This window comes from Myxocyprinus asiaticus, chromosome 21 (genome assembly GCF_019703515.2).
Source record: "Myxocyprinus asiaticus isolate MX2 ecotype Aquarium Trade chromosome 21, UBuf_Myxa_2, whole genome shotgun sequence".
Lineage (NCBI taxonomy): Eukaryota > Metazoa > Chordata > Actinopteri > Cypriniformes > Catostomidae > Myxocyprinus > Myxocyprinus asiaticus.
The window spans coordinates 38,106,463-38,128,818 of NC_059364.1; the positions used below are offsets into that span (position 1 = coordinate 38,106,463).

Sequence of the window (22,356 nt, forward strand, 5' to 3'; positions counted from 1 at the left end):
CTTCCACGAGGTGAGGAGGGACTGGACTCCCTGACAGCCTGGAGCGATGGAGCCGCTGCCAGGTGTGGAGGAGTGCCCTGCGGGCCGCCAGAAAAGTGGAGGGGTCGAGGGAAGTCCGCCGTCCGCGAGCGGAGGAGGAAATCGACTCCCCGACCGCCTGGAGTGGTAGAGCTGCTGCCAGGAGCAGAGGAGTGTACCCACGGGCCGCTAGAATCGCAGAGGGGCGTTCTGTCCGCTGGGGGTCGGAGGTTTGACTCCGGTCCTCCTGGGGAGGAGCATCTGTCATCCGCCTGAGAGCGTGGAGGAGTGATTGAGGACCATGCGACGGCGCATCAGAGAACCGGTGAGTGAGTTTCTTTTTCCTCTCTCTCGCTGTCGCTCCGTGTTTGCCTTTCCCTCGCCTGTTTTTTTTTTTTCTCTTGTCTCCTCCGAGGTCGAAGAAGGCGGGGATGAGCACACCCGGACCCCAATCAGCCTGATGAGGCACGCCCCCCCAGTGGGGGGATGTACGTCATGCCGGGGGCTCCTCGGCCTGAGGCAACACAGGGAGGAGTGTAGCACGGAGGAGGGTGGGGCCGGGCCGGGCCGGAATGACACACGCCCGGACCCCAATCAGCCTGATGAGGCGAGCGAGGGATAAAGGCAACTGGAGAGGGCAGCTCGAAAGAGAGAGAATTAAGGGCAGCTGCCCTGTATGTGTTTGTGTGTCTTTTTGTTTAAGTTTATTATTAAACTATTATTTATATTGTCAAGCCAGTTCTTGCCTCCTCCTTTCCCTCTAACCTTTTTACAAATATATATTGTGAAAAGTGCTATAAATACATACATATTTTTTTAATGAATACATCTAACATTTCTCTAAAGCCGTATCCAAACCAGGAACCACACAAAAATTAAAGCAACAAGCAATTTTTCTGTCCACACTGAATGTGACGTGACGGGGATCTCCTATACTTAAATGACTAATAAAAACATAAATAAGGGGGAACAGTCTGTTCACTCAAGCTGCGTATGGACATACACTTTCTATGGCAACCTGTGCAAAAATAAAATACACAATCACACACATACATAGGGCAAAGTTACTCTATTAATCGTATCATAACTCAGTCTATTTCAGTGACAGATTGTCCTGTCGATCGTCGCTTGTCACTGTCGTGGCTGGTTAGGGCAAAAACTCTGATGAGAATGGTAAAGATACCTTTTATGGTGCGTCGCGTCACATCTGGTTAGGACAGTGTAATAGTGGGTAAAAAAAAGATATGCTGTAATGGAAATGACTTAGTGGCTTAATGGAACTTAACAGTATAACTTAACTGTCCCTCACAGTATAAATGGATCTTTATATGTGAAAAAAATAGGGTTGCCTTTATATTTTAGAAAGGGGGTCCCTTGCAAGAAAATCATCATATTTGAGTCTTTTGCATTAAAAAGTTTGAAAACCCATGGAATAGCTTACTTACCTGGCAAAGAGGGGGCCCACCCATACAAATTTTGTCCTGGGCTCTGTGAATTTTAGTGATGATCCTGTTTGAACCAATGTTTCCAAGGAATCTTGAGCACAACCTCTAACCACTAGGCCATGGTTTCAACACTTAATGCATTGTTTATCACTCTTTCCTCTTTCTTTTCCATGTTTAACTATTGTTTCAGTCAATCTCTCAGCACATTTCTCCATAGTACAATCTCTCTCTAGTCACTGTAAGAGGGGGTTGTGTTCTCTGAAGTGCAGAGGTAAAGTGTAAGAACAGCCCACACATATTCCTCCACACCTTCTCAATTCCTCTGACAGGTGAAGTCTGCCTCCAAAACAGATTGCACCTCAATCTGGCCTCTGATAGAGGAAGTTAAACTGTTTAGTCTTTTTTTTTCCTTCCCTTGCTCAAATTTGCAACCCTCTAATCATCTGCTAATTATCTCTTTGATTAAGGAGAGTGTGTGTTGCTGTGTGTGTGACAGTGACTGTGATGAGGATTAATGGAGCAGTAGTTCCAGTGCACTGATGACACATTAGCCTCTTTTCCACCATCGGGCTGAACTGTTCTTGTTGTGAAACCGTTCTATTCTGTGCCGATCCGGGCCAGCCGGTACGGTTACAGATTTATTTTCCACTGTGGTGCTGAAAACAGACTTCGAATGTACACAAGAAATACGTCAGTCATTACCTTGGTAATGTAAGAGTTTAAGGACCATGTGAGAAGTGTGTTTACTTTGCCCAAATAGTGCGCTTGGCCAGCTACAGAGAATAAACGAGTAACCTTGGCAACTGACAAGTGACCAATCGTGAGTCGCAACATCACTACAGGCATTCCACCAGCACAGTTGATTCCGGGCCGAGAACGGTTTCTAATCGCGCCGTGCCGAATCGTGCCCAGGTGGAAAAGCTACTGTAACCATTCCTCACCATGCTCAGAACCGTTTGGCCTGATGATGGAAAAGAGACTACTGATGCCACTGTGAATTAAGTTTATTCACTTTTAGACACTGATGCAGACAAAAGCATAAAATTACAAAATCAAACAAATATATCTTCCCAAATAAGATGGCATATGTGTCCCCAAAGGCATTATGGGACCATGACTGGACCCCTGGTCTCTGAGTTAAAGGGATAGTTCACCCAAAAATTTTAATTCTGTCAAATGAATTATGTTGGCCAGCCTTAAAGGAATATTCAGGGTTCAATGCAAGTTAAGCTTAATCGACAGCATTTTTGGCATAATATTGATTACCACAAACATTTATTTTGACTTGTACCTCCTTTTTTTTTTTTTTTTAAGGACAAATCTGGGTTCCAGTGAGGCACTTACAATGGATGTGAATGGGGCCAATCAGTAAATATTAAAATACTCACTGTTTCAAAATTATAGCCACAAAACACAAACAATATGTGTGTTAGCATGATTTAAGTGTGATAAAATCACTTACTAACCTTTTCTGTGTAAAGTTATGGCCAATTTTAACTCTTCGCTGCCATGACGATGTAATGTCAACAAACCCTAAAACCATAAAATGATTGAAAAATTATGATTTAAACAACTTTACAGCACAAATAAAACATAAGTTTATTTAATTAATGTAAGTGCTTTTATAAAATTATAAGCTTTACATTTCTGCCTTTAAACCCTGCAAAAATTGGCCCTGATCACTTCCATTGTACGTGCCTCACTGTAACCTTGATTTTTTATAATTTTTTTAAAGAAAAGGAGGGATGGGTCTGGGTAGCTCAGTGGGTATTGACGCAGTCTACCACCCCTGGAGTCTCAAGTTCGAATCCAGGGTGTGCTGAGTGACTCCAGCCAGGTCCCCTAAGCAACCAAATTGGCCCGGTTGCTAGGGAGGGTAGAGTCACATGGGGTAACCTCCTTGTGGCCGCAATTAGTGGTTCTCGCTCTCAATGGGGCACGTGGTAAGTTGTGCGTGGATCGTGAAGAGTAGCATGAGCCTCCACATGCGGAGTCTCCGTGGTGTCATGCACAGCGAGCCACATGATAAGATGCATGGATTGACGGTCTCAGAAGCAGAGGCAACTGAGACATGTCCTCCGCCACCCAGATTGAGGTGAGTAACCACGCCACCACGAGGACCTACTAAGTAATTTGGGCATTCCAAATTGGGAGAAAAGGGGATAAAAGAAAATAAATAAATAAATACATAAATAAAAAAATAAAAAAATAAAAATGGAGGGACGAGTCGAAATAATTTTTTTGTGGTAGTCAACATTATGCCACAAATGCTGTTGACTGAGCTCAACTTTTATTGAACTAGGAATATTTCTTTAATTCCAACTAAAAGTAATCACAATAACAAACAATCAAAAGTATTGCATTGTGATTCTAAAAGTATCAGGGTTTCATTTACGCTAAAGTAGGCCTTGCTTTAGAGTCCAGCCACTTAATAATCAAACCTATTCAACATAAGTCTTAAAATGAGGTTTTCAAAATCCATCTGCGCTCGATTCAGCGTGTCACAAGCAGCACATTAGCAGCAGCATTTCTGCATAATGTGTTGGATTTCATTGAGTCCTTTACATTAGAATATCAGGTTTTCAGTGTCAGCCACAGACTCCACATCAACACCTCTAGTATTAGCTGGCCCATAATGCCCTGCTGTCAGCTAGTCAGCTTTGGTTTGGCAGTAATTGGGTCCTGAGTTCGTGTTTAAGAGACTGCACTAAAGAAAAAAAAAACTATTGTCACTTCCCTGCAATTAATGTTAAAATAGTTTCCATTGTGTCCTAATAAGGTCCTTAGAAGTTCAACAATCTCAACATTTCCTCAATAAAGAAATTGTAACAGCGCAGATTGGGATGAAGCTATTTCCAAATTAATGTTTCTTTCTCATGGCTCTATTTTAACCCTTCGAGTCTTGCATAACTGCAATGTCATGCTGTTAGGAGCCCAATTGTTTCTATTGACAAATTATCATTAATCTAATGTTTCTTGAAATCTGCTGTCAATTGTTCTGGACTGGTCTGATCTGGCCTGGTATAAATGTCGTTGCATTAGATAACAAAATATCAAACCAAATTTATTTTTTTTTATTTTAGAACCTTTTCTGCAGCCTGATCTAATGAAAATTACATGACTGTGGTGATATTTTTGCAGAGTGACATTACTTGGTTCATTACACGTATTGTGGGTGTTTCAAGGTGAAATGTCCAATCTGTGGCGCTAAGAGCAAGTTCAATTTTCTCCCAAACAGATGAGGTTTTTAAGTTTAATGCTATATTGAGTTTTAAATCAGTAAAACCTACCTCCCTACCCTACACTTTAAACCTAAACCTAACCAATAGTGTCAAAAAAATTTAAATGTCATTTTGTGGTATTTCGATGACACAGTCAGCTCAGTTGGCAACTATTATGCTCTTTTGGACTCGTATCCCGATCATTAGCATTACAAGTGCAAACAGTTGAGCTACCATGCATCTTGATTGCTCTCAAATAAGATGTAATAAAATCTTTCACCTTACCTGCCATGTGCAGTAGTAAAAGTATTTTCATGGCTCAACATTGTTAGAGATTTTTGGGCAAGTTGATGGAACTGTCACTTGTCACAGTGATGCTTTGTCACTAAATTTTACATTTGTTGACATTTGGATACTGTGATGTGCTGAACATTGTTCTTGCTGATTTAAACATATCACCAAGGTAACACTATCTAGTAGGCTTGGGATCGTTGCCTTTTTCACACATTGATAATCGGAAGATTTTCCAGATGATTATCGATATATATTGGGATTTTTTTCAGATATAAAATGGGCTATCTGTTGCACAGTAGTCTGTCTTTAGCAAACATATTTCTGAACAGAACTTTGGTAAAGCATGTTGGGCCTCATGTATTCAGATAGAAGACAAAGGCAGACCTAACACAGTCGTAAAACGTAACTCAGGCCCACATACAAAGTCAGAAATCTTACTGATAAACATCGTGCCAAAATCAAACAAAGGGAGTCCAAAACAGACTACAAATCCCATGAAGCCTTGCTCACTAAAGGATCAAACTCTCAACTACTATTGGATGAGGCACACGACAGAATGCCCTTCAACCTTGACGTCATCAGGAGTAGAAATACCTCTGAAATGCTTCCGGGATTTGCTTCCAGCAACTTTGCTCGGCGTGTGCAGACGCAGCTCATCGCTGTTCTCAGGTGTAGCCTCGTGGCACAAGTAACGTACGACTTGAAACTGTGGCCATACAATCTCGCTGGATGAGTTGAGATTACTCTGTGTTCCACCGAACACTCTAACGGATCCGAAGGAGACCGCCGAGCAACCTGCATCTTAATCCGTTTGCCTGCAGAAGTGAAGAGATAAAAGATTTATCTTCCATCTTCAATCAAGTCGACGTCGCTGATTTCTCCACCAGCCCGCCGAGAATCAGCAGCCGTACCGCCCACCGACAGAGCGAGGAAACGGCCTTCCATCATCACCCGAGCCTCGAGGAACTGAGTCTGAGTTAAAGGACGGATGAACACACATGCTACGTCCTCATACGATTCAAGTAAGAGGTTTACGTCTGGGCAGAGATAGAATATTATAGTGTGTTATTCTTGTGTATCAAGGTTATTGCTTGTACAGTTTACGAATGAGATTTGCTGTGTTGTAGTCCAAACACATTGGACTGTTGTGCATTTCCGCCATCGCGGGTGAGACCGGCACACTGAGTTCATCCATTAAAGAATCAAAGACCGCGGGATGGTTTACGAGCCGTCCACCGCGTCTCTGAATGATAAACTAACAGCTGCTTTCTCTCTCGCACGATCGCAAAACCGCCTTTGGGGCTGTCACTTTATTCTCTCTCTCTCTCTCGTACTAACCACACACACACACACGCGACCCCTCACAAACATTCTCGTACACATTTTTGGCTAGTAGATAGCTTTGTGATAAAGCTCGGCATTGTCCCTAAGCAATCGTACAAGCGGATATATGCGGTAAACTGGCAGACGCCATTGACTGGTTTCTCTCCGCCCACATTCGCGGCCATATTCTCTGGCCGGAAGTCTCGCGTGACATACTCTCCACGAGAGTCACGTCCGCCATTTTGTGCGCGTTCCTCCTTACACACACACACACTCTCTCTCTCACACACACACCCTCATGTATTATAGGACTATTTTGATCTCCATATCTAATCATATCACTGTTTAGTTTGTAGTTGTAAGTCAGAAGTTTATTGACTGCATTGTATTAATTATCAATTGATATTACTGCATAAATAAACTTTGTTATATTTCAAAGAGAAGTGTTTTGGTTTGTTTTGCATACACCTGTGTCACATGCTGACGGGATGTCAGTGCTCAGATTCAAGCCTTCATTCATTGTTTTTTTTTTTTCCGAAAATCAATATTCTTCGGATGTCGATTTTCCTAAGAAAACAATCTAATATTGAGACGGTTATACTATCTGGTTATTAGTCCCTGATTCCAGGGTGGTGCCCCGGCAATATTAATCCTTATTAATATTCTATTGATTTTTGATAATTGATAATTATCTTTGATGATTGTTGAATTTGAAGGATCAATAAGCTAGTGTAAATTTTAATTAATATTTCATCAATGTTAATGCTTAGTGATTATCTTTGATAATTGTTGATTTAAAGGATTTAAAAAAAGCTAACATTGATTCTCATCAATGTTCTATTGATTATCTTTGATAATTATTAATTATTGCTAATAACCAAACCCACTCCTAAACATAGTGCACTACATTTACTGGAGCCCCATGAGAGGTTTTAATGAGTTAGATTGAATGAATTAAATTATTAATTAATAACTAAAGAAATAATTATTAATTATTTCTAATAGTAACACTGATCTAAACAACCAGTAAAGCCCCACAAGCATGAGCGGCAGGGTAAATTAAAAGGGGTCGCATACCGGACATGTCTAACGGATGACATGGTTTGTTCTAAAACTCAAAACTATTATTTTATATGAAGGTACAGTATGTACAGTATGCACATACCGTGGGCACTCTGTCTCTGCTGCTCAAAAATCTGCAGCGCCACGGAGCACAGCTCGCATAGTTTTCCATTAAATTTGACATAAATCATTATCAAAAGACAAAGATTATTTACTCTAGCATCAGTGGATGATATATTGTGTCTATGCATTTTTCATATAGCCTACACTATGTATTTTCAGTTAATATTAAGTGTGTTTTTGTAGTTTGACAGCTTGAATGAAACCTCTTCAAAGATACTTACAGAGAAATTGCATAATAAATTCTGTTTCAGTTTGCACAGTTAAACCAGTTTCATTTACTAACCTGCAAACTCATCAATGTCACTTTCAATCTTGAAAAAGAACAAAAACCTTTATAACTTTTGTGTGTATGCATCCTGTGCAAGGAGTTCTAAAATACCCATCCTATGTTGGGCGAATTCCAATCGAATGTGATCATCCCTATGCCCTACTTACTACCAAAGACAGAGCACTTGATGTGGGTTCACTGAAGGCCCTTCCCGAAGTGCCCTTCAAGGACACAAAAATTCTGTTAAGAAAATGCCCACTCTGATGCCTTGCGACCTGCTTCAGTAAATGTTATATCACCCACTTGTGGTCTCCCAACGCTATTATGCCAAACATTCAAAAGAAGCTCAACTGGGTGAATTAGAAAGCATGCAAATTAGGCTTCTAATTTAAATGTCAGCTTATGCAAATATTGATGTTTCAAAAATAATATAATAAAACATATAATAATATTGATAAAAGAATGTGCCAATTAATAATCGTTATATCGATATTTTATGACAAACCTACAATCTAGCTAGCTAACACACATAAGGTTTTGTCAAAATTGTGAGAATGATTTGTACCATTCTTAGAGGAATCCGTAAGAATGGGTTGAAAATAATTCAGTAACGTTTTGCTAAAACATAACGTGTAAAAATTAACATTTCTTTATTAAATTTCTTTAAAAGTATGCCACTTGGTTTCATATTTTGTTATCTTGCAATGAAATTCATACATTTTTTAAGTGTGGCTAAAGTTTCCAGACACTTTTTGAGGGCTACTGTATATGTAAACACATGTGTTTGCTCACTCATGTCAATGTCATTACAATGTCTGTGTGAAACCAGCATGAGCTGGATGACAGGCTGCTAGTCAGCGATTCTGGATATTGTATAAAAGGGCTGCTTTCCTTTCACTCATCATTCACTGGCATGGATTTCAGGGAAGTCTAAGTGATTTTTTGTATTCTATTATTCAACAGTTGGGTTTGCCCCTGCTTACTTTATCACATTATACATAAAACACAAAGAACAAGCGCTCAGCGCCACAGAGGCCAGACTTTGAGCTTCATGAGTTCAAAGCCAGTCGACCTACAGAGAAATGTGGGTGTGTATGACTGCTGAAAACCCTCTCTGGAGCACTGTAACTCATTTGTCTAAAGGCAGAAACGGTCAACTTTGCCACCAGCAGACGCCTGAGCACTGCTGCACTTCTACTGGTTGTTTGCATCAAAGCCCTACCATAGCATTGCAGATCAGTACAGTATATACAACTGTGAATGTTCATATTGAAGTAGATTGTTTTTTTTTTTGTGTGTTTTTTTTTTTTTTTTTGACAAGACTGATATCCATATCGAGAGAGAAAGAGGAAGAGAGAGAGATGTGAAATGTGCTGTTGATAGCTTTCACCTCTCACTTTCCTTGTCTTCCTGATTCTCTTTCAATGCTGCGCTCCTTCATTCAAATGTGATACTTTCATTGTTTATTTTACTTTCGCTACATTGCTGTCTTTCTAAGAAGATAAATGAATCTTTCCAGAAAATCTTCCGGAACACCATGAGTAGCAGTGGCCTTTACAGAGACATACAGAATTACGGCACGAACCAAAAGCTGATAAAAATCCCAACAGGCCTATTAATTTACACCAGAACACACCATCCCTACAGGAATACTGATGTACCATTCACAAAGTTCCAGTATTATCCATCTAAACCAGATAGCAGTCTACCGTGGATTACTTGTACGCCAAAGACATTGATCCTTGTATGAATACTAATAAATGCCAGGAGCGGGATTTATATGATAATCTCTAAGCTCAATGCACCTCCCTGCAGAAGTATTAATAGTTCTCCCAAACATGAAAATTCTATCATTATATATACTCATCGTCATGTCATTCCAAACAGTGTCAGAAATTAACTTTTACATTATGGGGCAACATTTGCCCCCTGGATAAGGGTTGTTCAAAATTCAGAATTTCAGAATTAACTCCCTTTCAATTCATGAGTTGGAATTTTAATTGAATTGGCCACACCCAACAGGAAGTTGAATTGGAGTTTGAATGTTAGGAAGTTGTAGGGCTTTACTGGTTGTTTAGATCAGTGTTACAATCAGAAATAATTAATAATTATTTCTGTAGTTATTAATTAATATTTAAATTAATTAATTGGATCTAACTCATTAAAACCTCATATGGGGCTCCAGTAAATGTAGTGTGCTACGTTTAGGAGCAAGTTTGGTTAATTAATTATTAAAATCAATAGAACATTGATGAGAATCAATGTTAGCTTTTTAAAATCCTTTAAATCAACAATTATCAAAGATAATCGTTAATTGTTAACCGATGAAACATTAATTAAAATTAACATTAGCTTATTGATCATTCAAATTCAATCATCAAAGATAATTATCAATTATCAAAAATCAATAGAATATTAATAAGGATTAACATTGACAGGGCACCACCCTGGAATCAGGGACTAATAACCAGACAGTATAACCGTCTCAATATTAGATTGTTTTCTTAGGAAAATCGACATCCGAAGAATATCGATTTTCGGGAAAAAAACAATGAATGAAGGTTTGAATCTGAGCACTGACATCCCGTCAGCATGACACAGGTGTATGCAAAACAAACCAGAACACTTCTCTTTGTAATATAACAAAGTTTATTTATGCAGTAATATCAATTAATAATTAATACAATGCAGTCAATAAACTTCCGACTTACAACTACAAACTAAACAGTGATATGATTAGATATGGAAATAAAATAATCCTATAACACATAAGGTGTGTGTGTGTGTGTGATTAGTAAGAGAGAGAGAGAGAGAGAGAGATGATTAAGTGACAGCCCTAAAGCCGATTTCGCGATAGTGGGAGAGAAAGCAGCTGTGTTTATCACTCAGAGACGCGGTGGATGGCTCGTAAAAGTCCCGCGTTATTTGACTCTTTAATGGATGAACTCAGTTGCTGTCTCACCCGCGATGGCGAAATTGCACAACAGTCCAATTTGGTTGGACCACAATACAGCAAAACAAATTCGTGATAATTAATACCCTGAGTATTAATATAGAGCGGACATGGCGGTCCGTAAACTGTACAAGCAAAAACCTTGAAACACAAGAATAACACACTATAATATTCTATCTCTGCCCAGACGTAAACCTCTTACTTGAATCGCATGAGGACACAGGTAGAATGTGTTTTCCTCCGTCCTTTAACTCTGACCTGGTTCCTTGAGGCTCGGGTGATGACGGGAGGCCGTTTCCTCTCTCTGTCGGCGGGCGGTACGGCTGTTGATTCTCGGCGGGCTGGCAGAGAACTCAGAAACGTCGACTTGATTGAAGATGGAAGAGAAATCTTTAATCTCTTCACTTCTGTAGGCAGACGGATGAAGATGCGAATTGCTCGGCGGTCTCCTTCGGATCTGTTAGAGTGTTCGGTTGAACACAGAGTAATCTCAACTTGTCCAGCGAGATGGTGATTGTATGGCCACAGTTTCAAGTCGGATGTTACTTCCTTGTGCCACGAGGTTGCACCTGAGAGCAGCAAAGAGCTACGTCTATATTCGGTGAACAAAGTCGCTGGAAGCAACTCACGAAACATTTCAGAGGTATTTCAACTCCTGATGATGTCATGTTTGAGGGACGTTCTGTTGTGTGCCTCATCCAATAGGAGTTGAGAGTTCGATCCTTTAGTGAGCAAGGCTTCACGGATTTGTAGTCTGTTTTGGACTCCCTTTGTTTGATTTTGGCACGATTTTTATCAGTAAGATTTACGACATGGAATGTGGGGGCTGAGTTAGGTTTACGACTTATGTTAGGCCTGCCTTTGTCTTCTATCTGAATACATGAGGCCCAACAAAGTGGAATTTACTGATTTGCAATTCAGATAAATTCAACACAGTCACACTACACAATTTTATTAGTCCAAGACACATTTTGTGACAAATGATTATGTTATTATTTTTTTACCAATAAATAATTTTTTATGCCTATTTATTCCCTAATAGGTAGAATACATTTTTAACTTAAAGATATAAACTTTCTATCTATCTCTAAAATAATAAATACATAAATAAATAACATCAATTAACATAGCTATCAAAATATTTTTTTATTATTATTATTTATTTATTTATTTTTTGCTGTACAGCATGAGAAATGGTCCACCACATTGTTTTCAGATAACTTCATAAAATTAGATTCATAATTTGAATCTTTTGATTGTTTAATATATTGAGCAAATTAGAGCATTACTGGAAATAAAGTGTTCTTCCACCATGGTCCATAAAATAAAAATGTATTAAATATAGAGAAATAAATGAAATACACATTTCTATATGTGGCATTTTAAACATTGTTACATTTTATTTATTATTGATCATTAATACTGTAAAAAGTGATGTGTTTGTAAAAATTGAAGAAATTAAGTTTGCATTACTTATTTAGTTTGAATTTCTCTACTTCATTTTAAGTAAATTAACTGAACTTAAAAGGTCAACCTGCCATGACTTTTACATATTAGCTGAACATAGTACATATTAATTTGATATATTTAACAATTACATATTTAAATTAAGTAACTTTAAGAAGATTTCTTAAACTCTGTTAACTTAGTCCTATGGCAATGTATTTTTATATTTACATGGTTTTAAACAGTTCAATATTTGGAGCATCTTATGTACATTTCTATAAACATACATTTCATGGAGAGTGATGTGTTTGCTTTTTTAAACCAATAATATCACATTTTTTCTCACCACACGAACACTTATGAGAAGAAAAAAAATATATAAAATATTTTAAAATGGCACGCACGAACACTTGGGCACTTGGTATATAAAACATGACAAGGTTAACAATCAACAAATTTATAATTTTATTAGAGAAAAAAACTCATACTGACATCGCAAGTTACCTACCATGACAACAAAATCAGCAACAATGTAAATAAAAACCATGCAAATGGCCAAACAATACAACCATATTATTTATGCCCCAGTGCATGCTGGGAAGAGGGTGAATGAACCACATAAAAAAATTTTGTAGGCCAATTTGAACCGAAATAAATGCATTAATCCAACTCGCTGCTGTGTTTGTTGGTTCAACTATGTATGTTGTAATAGAAAAGCTGAGTTGAGATGCACTACTTGCATTCCATAAAGTTGTTAATCCCAAAAAATTACAATAATTAAAAAAATCATTCAATTATTATTATTATTATTATTATTACTATTTTTTTTTAGCATTGTTTACTTGATTTAAGAACATTTTTTTTTTTTTTTTTTTTTTTTTTAACAGTGTATTATTTCTGGAAATAACTATGCATATGATAATATGATGACATGTTTCATGTTATACTGAAAAATCAACTTAGTTATACTAAAAAATAAACTTAAAAACATATTTCTTATAATGTCATTCAATTTTAATTATTCTTAAATTAAAATTTGAATTGCAATTCTACATCCTTTTTGCTACCTCAATTAAAATGTAATCCAAATTCAGGAATTTAATTGGAATTGCAGTGGCATTCTTCATTCAGTTCTGAATGGTGCACAACCCTTGATTTTGGGGGAATTTTTTAACTTTATAGTGTTTTGTTGTTGTTGTTGTTGTTGTTGTTTTTACCATTTAAAACAATCTCTGTCTCATCAGTTTATGTAAAATACTTAATAATTTATTTAATAAATTAGTATATCTTACCCTAAGAATTCAATCAAGCTCAATTAATATTTTATGCAATTTTATGTATAACTAGGACTATAATAAAATATACCTAACCCTAACTGTATCAGATGTTACAAAACAAACAACAACAACAACAAAAAACTAAAGAATTCATTGCAAGTGCATTTTTTTTTTGCCCCCACATTTTTGCCCCAACCCCCCTAAATTTCTGACACTGATTCCAAACCCTTATGCTTTTATTTTTTCTATGCAACACAAAAGTAAAATCTTTTGATGAAAATGTACTCAACTCTTTCTGAATGACTTTCCAAAGTGACCACAGCTGTCAAGCTCCACAAACAACCAGAAAAGCACCATTAAAGTATTAACTAGCACCTAAATATTTAATTAGTTGTAAAGTATAAAGTGTGTGTGAATACCCCTAAAGGATCATCATTCGTCCACAAACCTCTATTAGTACAAGCTAAAGTGATCCAAGCAGAGTGGCAAAAAAGTTTGAGTTGAATTTTTTTTCAGAATTGACTCTCTGATTGATGTTAGAAGTGGCTACAGGCCATTAGTGGTATTCAAGGATATTTTTCTGTGCTAATAAAATGTCAAGGTTGCCTCCAATAAGTGTTGCAGCAATTCCACCTTATCTAGCATTGCACCAGCCTTTGGGACAGCTGAACCCAGTTAACATGCAACTGCGCACATATCACTGTCTGATAAGTGTGCCCAAACAGAGACATGCATCACACCATCTCACAGTTACTGAAATTGGTGCATGTGGGTGTGTGCTGGGTGATATAGGGCTGGGTGATATGAGGAACAATCATACTATATTCTTGATGATTTTGATACAGACATAAAATTAAGCAACAATGTGTATATCAAAATTATTTAAATGTGCTTTTATTTTGGTCACTGTGTTTTCTAAAGAATAGACTAGATTAAGTACAAGTTAGTATGTAAGCATTAAGATAGAGAAGTTTTAATAGCATCTCTGCAGGAACAGACTGTGCTACAAGGGACTACAAAACTAACAGGAAACAGGAACAGGGAACTAACTCAGAATTTCAACACAAGTCAATAGAAACAACAGGAAATATGTGACAAAGCCCCCCTTTTAACGAGCGGATTCCAGATGCTCCAAAAAACAAAACAAAAACAAATTGTCCATGGGGTGTAGGGGAAAAAAAACAGGTTGTTCTGGGGGGGGGGGGGGTGGCACAAGGGGCAAGGGGAGCAGAGGAACAAGGCAAATTCAGGATGGCTTGAAACTAAGGTGGAGCCAGAGGGATGGAGACCACAGCAGATCAGGCAGATGGCCAGGAGACCAAGGAGACCAGAGCAGATCAGGCTGATGGCCAGGAGACCAAGGAGACCAAAGCAGGGCCGAGACAGGGTCAGGAGGCCTGGGAGGATGCCGCAGGACAGTGTCAGGCAGCGGAGCCGCTGTAGGAGAAGTCTCTGGGGGAGCGGGCGGAGCTGCAGGAGGAATAGTCTCTGGGGGAGCGGGCGGAGCCGCAGGAGGAATAGTCTCTGGGGGAGCGGGCGGAGCCGCTGGGGAAATAGTCTCTGGGGGAGCGGGCGGAGCCGCTGGGGAAATAGTCTCTGGGGGAGCGGGCGGAGCCGCTGGGGAAATAGTCTCTGGGGGCGGAGCCGCTGGGGAAATAGTCTCTGGGGGCGGAGCTTCTGGGGAAATAGTCTCTGGGGGCGGAGTCATGGGAGGCTCGAGGGGCCAAGCCATGGAAGGCAGAGCCATGGGAGGCTCAAGACAAAGAGTCCTGGATGAATGGGAAATGACCTCCATGATCGCGCACATGGGAAGAGACTTGGGAACGACCTCTGTGGACGTGGGCATGGGCAGAGACTCGGGAACGACCTCCGTGGTCGTGGGCACGGGCAGAGACTCGGGAACGACCTCCGTGGTCGTGGGCATGGCAGAGACTCGGGAACGACCTCCGTGGTCGTGGGCACGGGCAGAGACTCGGGAACGACCTCCGTGGGCATGGGCAGAGACTCGGGAATGACCTCCGTGGTCGTGGGCATGGGCAGAGACTCGGGAACGACCTCCGTGGTCGTGGGCATGGGCAGAGACTCGGGAACGACCTCCGTGGTCGTGGGCATGGGCAGAGACTCGGGAACGACCTCCGTGGTCGTGGGCATGGGCAGAGACTCGGGAACGGACACTTTTCTTCTCTTCCTCCTCCTCTGGATGGCCGAAGTTGGCCACGCTGGCTCTGGGACTGGCGAGGCTGGCAACGCTGGCTCTGGGACGGACGAGGCTGGCAACGCTGGCTCTGGGATGGTGTGGGCGCAGACAATTTTTGAGGTAGAGTCTTCATGGACCTACGCACCGACATCAGTGGCAGATCACACAACTTCGAGACAGGGGCCGTGGAAGGCTTCGAGACAGGGGCCGTGGATGCAGGTTTTGGCCCAGGGTTCCTACCATAATCCACTGTTTAAGGGGAACCGCTAAGTTCAGAGCCTTCTCCACATAATCGCCGAGCGTCCAGTGAGGATCAGCCGGAGGCATGCGTTCCCTCAGTGCACTATTCAGACCGGCCCGGAAGAAAACCACCAGAGAGCAGTCTGGATAGTGCACTACATTTGCCAGCTCTAAAAACTCACGGGCGTGATCCTCAACTGGACGGTCCCCTTGCTGAAGGAGTAGAATCCTGACGGCCGCTAGATCCATTTCTTGGTCAGTCTTCCTGTAACGAGACAGGAGAGGAATGAGGATCTAAATGCAGCCTTTTTTAATAAAACCAGGTAACTCAGAACATAATGAAACAAAACACAGGGAACAAAGCACAGCATAATACAGATGAAGACTGACAAAAAAAAAAAAACAAACAAAAAAAAACAGGGAAAACAAGGGCTTAAATACACAAGGGAAAAGAAGGGAACGAGGAACACCTGGGGAAACAGTCAGGGGAAAACCAATCATGAAAAGAAACTACAAAGGACTACAAAACTAACAGGAAACAGGAACAGGGAACTAAACCAGAATTTCAACATAAAAGTCAATGCAAACAACAGGGAATATGTGACACAGACAGTAGGAGAGTCAAAGAGGCATGAACAAAATGGGGGACCATAAGAGAGAATCAGAGTGAAGAGAAAACAGAGATGAGAGAGAAGGGGAGTATGGTACAAGAGGTAAAAAAGAAAGAAAAATAAATTCTCCCAGAAAATAAAGTGCAGCATTAAAAAGAGGCTGCTTGCTTGGCAATTACTTTATTGCTAGATTCACACGTGCTTCACATCCGCCGACGCCTTCTTCGCCCTCAGAATTTCGCAGTGCAAAGGTAAATGTGACTGCACCTTTATATACTGACATTTTGTTCGTGATCGAATCTGTCTTTTTGAACAAATCTTTTAAGTGAATGAATCATTCTTGTTCACCCCCATGCATTTTTCTCTGTCTTAGTAAAAATTAAGCACAGCATCTGACAAAGTATAGGAAAAATAAGACCTGCCATTTGTGATGAATACAGTTATGGTCTTTAAGCTCTATTTTTAAAGTCTCTTTATATATTTGTAGACATGCCAATTTCATTTGTGTTGCTTTGCCCTGCTTTTAAAGACTGACTTTAGTGCGAGCCAATAGAATTCAAGTGGTGGCTGTGAAGGAGCATATCATTGGTTTCACCCACTAAACGAATACAGCTCTTCACTGAACCAGTCGATCATCTCGTTCATGAATGAACTGAATGTACTGGTAAACTCCTTCACGAACTAAATGAATGAGTCATCTCATTCGTGAATGAGGATCTGCTGACTGGTTGAACGAGAGGAGGAGGTGTGTTGTTTATTCAGTTCGTCAAACTCATTTATCAAGAAAAGGGGCTGGATGAATTATGCAAAAGTGAGTGCTGACCACACATTACAATGACATACGTACAGTACATTACTGAAACTCATAATTATTTTAAGACTAGTATTGTTGTCTTTTTTTTTTTTTTTTTTTTTTTTTTTTTTGTGTATAGCTTGATAAAAAGTCATGTTCAGCAGTTGCACAAGATTTTTAATGAACGGAAGTGGAAGATGAGTTTAAGATGAGTGGAAAATGAGTGAAAAACAAAAATTTCGAAAGGACAAAACTCTTGAATGATAGAATAAGACTTGAATGTATACTTGGTATACAGTGCATGCATCATTTGGACAACATTTACAATCTTTTTTGGTGCTTTTTTGTACTTTTGGGACACCACACACTTTAGATGTAAATCAAAGCTGGGACATTCTGTCTAAGATGCCCTTTTAAGTTTCATAGTAGAATTTTTATTTTCGGGGGAACTATTCCCTTAAATGTAATGAAGCAGGTACACTAACAGAAGAGAAGCTGGATCTCATCCTTCTTTTCCACACAGAAAGCCGTCCGCTGTTTTGCACCCTACACCTACATTACTGAAAGGCAAGATTTCCTCCAATGAAGGTGTGTGACTAAATATTAAGCGGAAATTTTTTTGCTTTTGAGGTCAGCCTTTAATGTGGTGTTATGTTAAAGCTCATTTCAAAAGAAGGTTAAGGGTGCACTGGCTTCTGCTGGATTTTCTGGGCAAAAGCATCTTGAGCTCGTGCGTTTCAGTTTATTGGAGGCAGCCGATTATGTCTTCACATTTTGCAGATGTGTCTGCCGCACTCCCTCTTTCATCCATGCCTTTTGGACGAGCGTGCTATCGCTGGACTGTTGAAAGTTGTTTAAAAGTGGAAATGGCATTTGAAGCTGATGTCTGACCTTTCAACACAATCTCCTGTCTGCAGCCACACACACAGTGATTGATGGCCCCAAAGACACGCTGTCACAACAGCAACACAACTACACACACACACCCATACTTACATAAACAACCCCTAAAAACACACACACACACACATATATATATATATATATATATATATATATATATATATATATATATATATATATATATATATAAACATCACTTACTTTGAACATTCGTAAGTAAAAAGTTACATTATTAACATTAATATATATCTGACCTTTCAAACTAATTTGCTTATTTGATTAGTGAAAAAAGTATTTGACTACAAATAGTGCTAGGAAGTATCTTTGTTTATTTTAAGGTTTAAGCTTCTTTTTGAATCCAATATTTTCAATGTGAAGTAAGACTTTTGAACCCCCGTATGTTGCTTGCCAAAACTCTTATTTCATCAGAATGTTACTTCTGAATTGTCCTCAATAGAGAACCATGCTTTTTACCCACAGTCTGTTGTAGTTACAGCACCTACCAGCAGGGGCAATCTGCCAATGCAAACCAGCCAAACCCTGATCTGTACCGTGCCCTCAACATAATAATCTTCCTGTTCTGTTTAACTGTCTTTTCTGGCTGCAACCAAAGCTAAACTGTAGGTACTGTAGAAAATGTAAGAAGAGAAAAGAAAAAAGACAAAAAATATCAGTGACAGAGAAAAGGAAAGGAATAGAGAATGGCAGCAGGACAAATGAAGGATTGCAAGGGCAAGACAGAGGTAGATACAGAGATATTCAGGGAGCGTGAGAGATTGCTAGGGTGTTCTGGCTGATAAGGGGGCAATGGTTCTCCCCAGAGCCCCATTACCGGGTGGCATTAACGGATGTGGAGGGCCAACAGGGGCACGATGAGAGCCCAGAGCGAGACAGACTGTGTTCAGCTTTTTGTGTGTGAGGGAAGGAGAACAATTTGATAGTATCTCATCTTCACTGCAGCCACCAACACACCACCATCAATCACTGACAAACACTGCCAGTGTGTAAAAACACACACACACATGGACTGAAATGCACACTCTAAAACACCAATACACACAAACTAGGGCTTGCATGAGTTCTCATTTTTACTAGTCGACTAGTCACCCAGAAAAGTAGTCAACTAGGCCAGGGATATTCAAACTGGGGTTGCAAGGGTTTCTGCAGATAATTTGAGAGAAAAAAATACGATTTTACGATGTCTTTTTTTTTTTTTTTGTTAGGTGTCAAAGTTAACGAATTGTCTTGTTTAACACATTCATTTTTTAAAGTTGATAAAGACCCCATGAAATCAAAATGAATGTTTTGCTGCTTTTAGTCCATATCTATATGCTTTAGGTCATCTAGATGCTAGTGTACTTCTAAATAGGGATGTGCCCGAAGCCAAATACCTTATTCGGAAAGGCACAATAAATGACTTCAAAACAAATAACGGATTCATCAGAATAATATAAAAATATGCAAATGAAGAGGCACAAGGATAAAGCGACATTTTAAATAAACATATACAAAATTACAAAGAATTTATGAATCTGTGCAGCCAAAATTTCTAAAGTGTAAACCTTATGAATGAAAATGTGCACGTTGTGATTTAAAATCAGATGGGCGCGGTTTTGACTCCTCTTGCGGTCTCTGTTAATTTTGCGTGTCTGGAGCTTGAAATGTCTATGTTAATGTATCACACGATTCACACGTGATTCCCATGTATTTATTTATAGACTAAACCTGAGCACAGATTTGTTAAATTCCTGACCTGAAGCGATGATTTCATATCAGAGCCCATCTATCCGTTTTTTAAAGTTGACCACATTTATGTCCACATCAGCAATTAAGGAAATTATCTGGTTAAGACTTGATTCCAAAAAAAAAAGTTGAAATGCTCCATAAAGGTTTAAATGCTCCATAGAGTATTCATCTTTTAGGAATATTCCTCCCTATGTAAAACAAAGAAACTGAAACATGCTCCATCTTTTTCTTCTTCTTCTTCTTCTTTAAACTGTGCTACCTCTGGTAAGGCGCTATATAAATTTACCATTAATATTATAATTATAATTATCATTATTTAACAAAATAATGGTGTCTTATCGTCAAGATTCCATATAGATTTACGGGACTTTCACCTGTTTGTAGGCTATATTGATTTTATTTTCATTTCTTTTAATGTTTGAATTTGTATTTATTATTCACTGCAAAATGTGTGCTTGACATTTCACATTATGCTTGACACCTCCTGCCTTCAGAATAATGTTGTTATACATGCACAGACAAATGAAAATTCTGTTTCATGCAGATATTAATATCAGAAATACCAGGAGAAACCACAGTTAACAACATACACTATAGTAAACCATTTCTTTAAGGACCTCACTTTGTTCACAGGGGCATTGTCATGCTGGAACAGAAAAGGGCTATCCCCAAACAGTTGCCACAAATTTGGAAGCACACAAAGCCCAAGCCATTACATAAAGAAACATTAAGATTTTTCTTTACTTTTGGCCATATAGTGTATTCCACAGATAATGTAGCCTACAAATTCAGCTTCATCTGGTAAGAAAAAAAAAAGAAGAATAAAATCATATTTTTTTAAATACTAGTTGTAAAATAATAATAATAATAATAATTATTATTATTATTATTATTATTAGGCTATTATTATGAAAAGGCATAGACAAGGCATATTTTATTAATAGAAATGATAAATGTATGAGTAACATTTAAAAATGGGCATTTCATTTAGTTTTGACGCACTTCCAGTTTAAGCCCCTCCCACGCCCGGTTCTATCTGAATACAGAGACAGATATGGATAATTTTGTCATATAAACAGACACAGATACAAACACAGGTAATGGCTTTGCTGCACACCCCTACTTCTAAATGATGAGAAAAAAATTAATACAAATGTTTTCAGTGAATATACTATAAGCATTTCAAATATGCATTCCCTCACTTCCGGCTAATCACCAATACCATTACAAAGAGGCTGAAAAACTTTCAAGTCTAATCAAATGCATTCTAGAACAAGAACGCACCCTTCCCCTACAACTGGTCAGAGCATCTGTCTGTGTTCTAACTGGCACAGATGTCTTCGGCAGGGCACTTTGAAGGGAGCACAATCCATGCTATAGTGTCATTCCAAACAGAATTTCCAATAAGAATCACTTCAAATGTGAGTGACTACCATTATCACCTTTCAGTCCTCTGAAGCTCTCAGCTCTCACAATTACACTGAAGGGTAATTGGGGAATAGGGCGTAAGGATGATCACTTCTGAATGGAACACGGGAGCTGGATACGAAGAAAGTGGCTGCAGTTTATTTATATGTTTTTCTGAGATATCTTGGGATGTACAGCATGAGTAAGTTTCCTTTATTCTTTATCTTTAAGTGTATTGTGATACAAAACATTGATATATTTAGCTTGTTTCTCATTCATCTGCACTGACATGCACAACAGCTACAGCCTTGTTGTAAGCAAAGACTGCAATGTGCTGTGTACGTTTGTGGGCTGGTTATGGATTATTGCTTCTTCGGAGAAGCGGTCGGAGTTGGTTTTGAGATGGCTTACCCTGCAAAACACTGGCTCTTGCACATAAAGCAGCATGGTGGAACCTTGCTAAACTACCAATCAGAGAACAGCAGCCAACGAAACCGCAAAATGTGCCTCGGTGCGATCGCCCACTCCCATGATGTACTGTAAATTACATAATCGAGTCGGTCTCCCTTCACCCTTAAACTACTTACATATTTGTACATATGCTGGTTGGTTTGGTTCATGGCTTACAACTCTTTTATGAAGGATTTTATAAAAAGACTATGGAAGAAATTAATTGGGACAATACTTCCGGAACCCAGACGGCTGAAAAAAATGGGTGGGCACTGTTCCGCTCTATTGGCTATTTTAGGCACGAGTCATTTGACATGTCCCACACCGACCTCATGTTACAGCAGGAAATACATCAACAGACCAAAGAAAACTACACTCGTCAAGGCAGTTCATGGGGACTTTAACACATTTATAAATAATGTGTTAAACAAACTATTTCATTATGCCTTCTAAAGATTTGAGATTGGAAATAATGAAATAAATGAAAATTATTTTATTCAATTGAGGGTTTTTACCGGTAAGAAATAAAAACCAAGAAACCTGGTTTGCATATAACATGGTTTGTGAACCATTCTGCGT

The 22,356-nt window shown here is 39.2% G+C and overlaps 1 protein-coding gene across 1 annotated transcript in view; it reads right to left on the minus strand.

Annotated features, from left to right (window-relative positions):
- Positions 1–22,356, minus strand: part of prkn (parkin RBR E3 ubiquitin protein ligase) — a 134,572-nt gene that overhangs the window by 58,671 nt on the left and 53,545 nt on the right.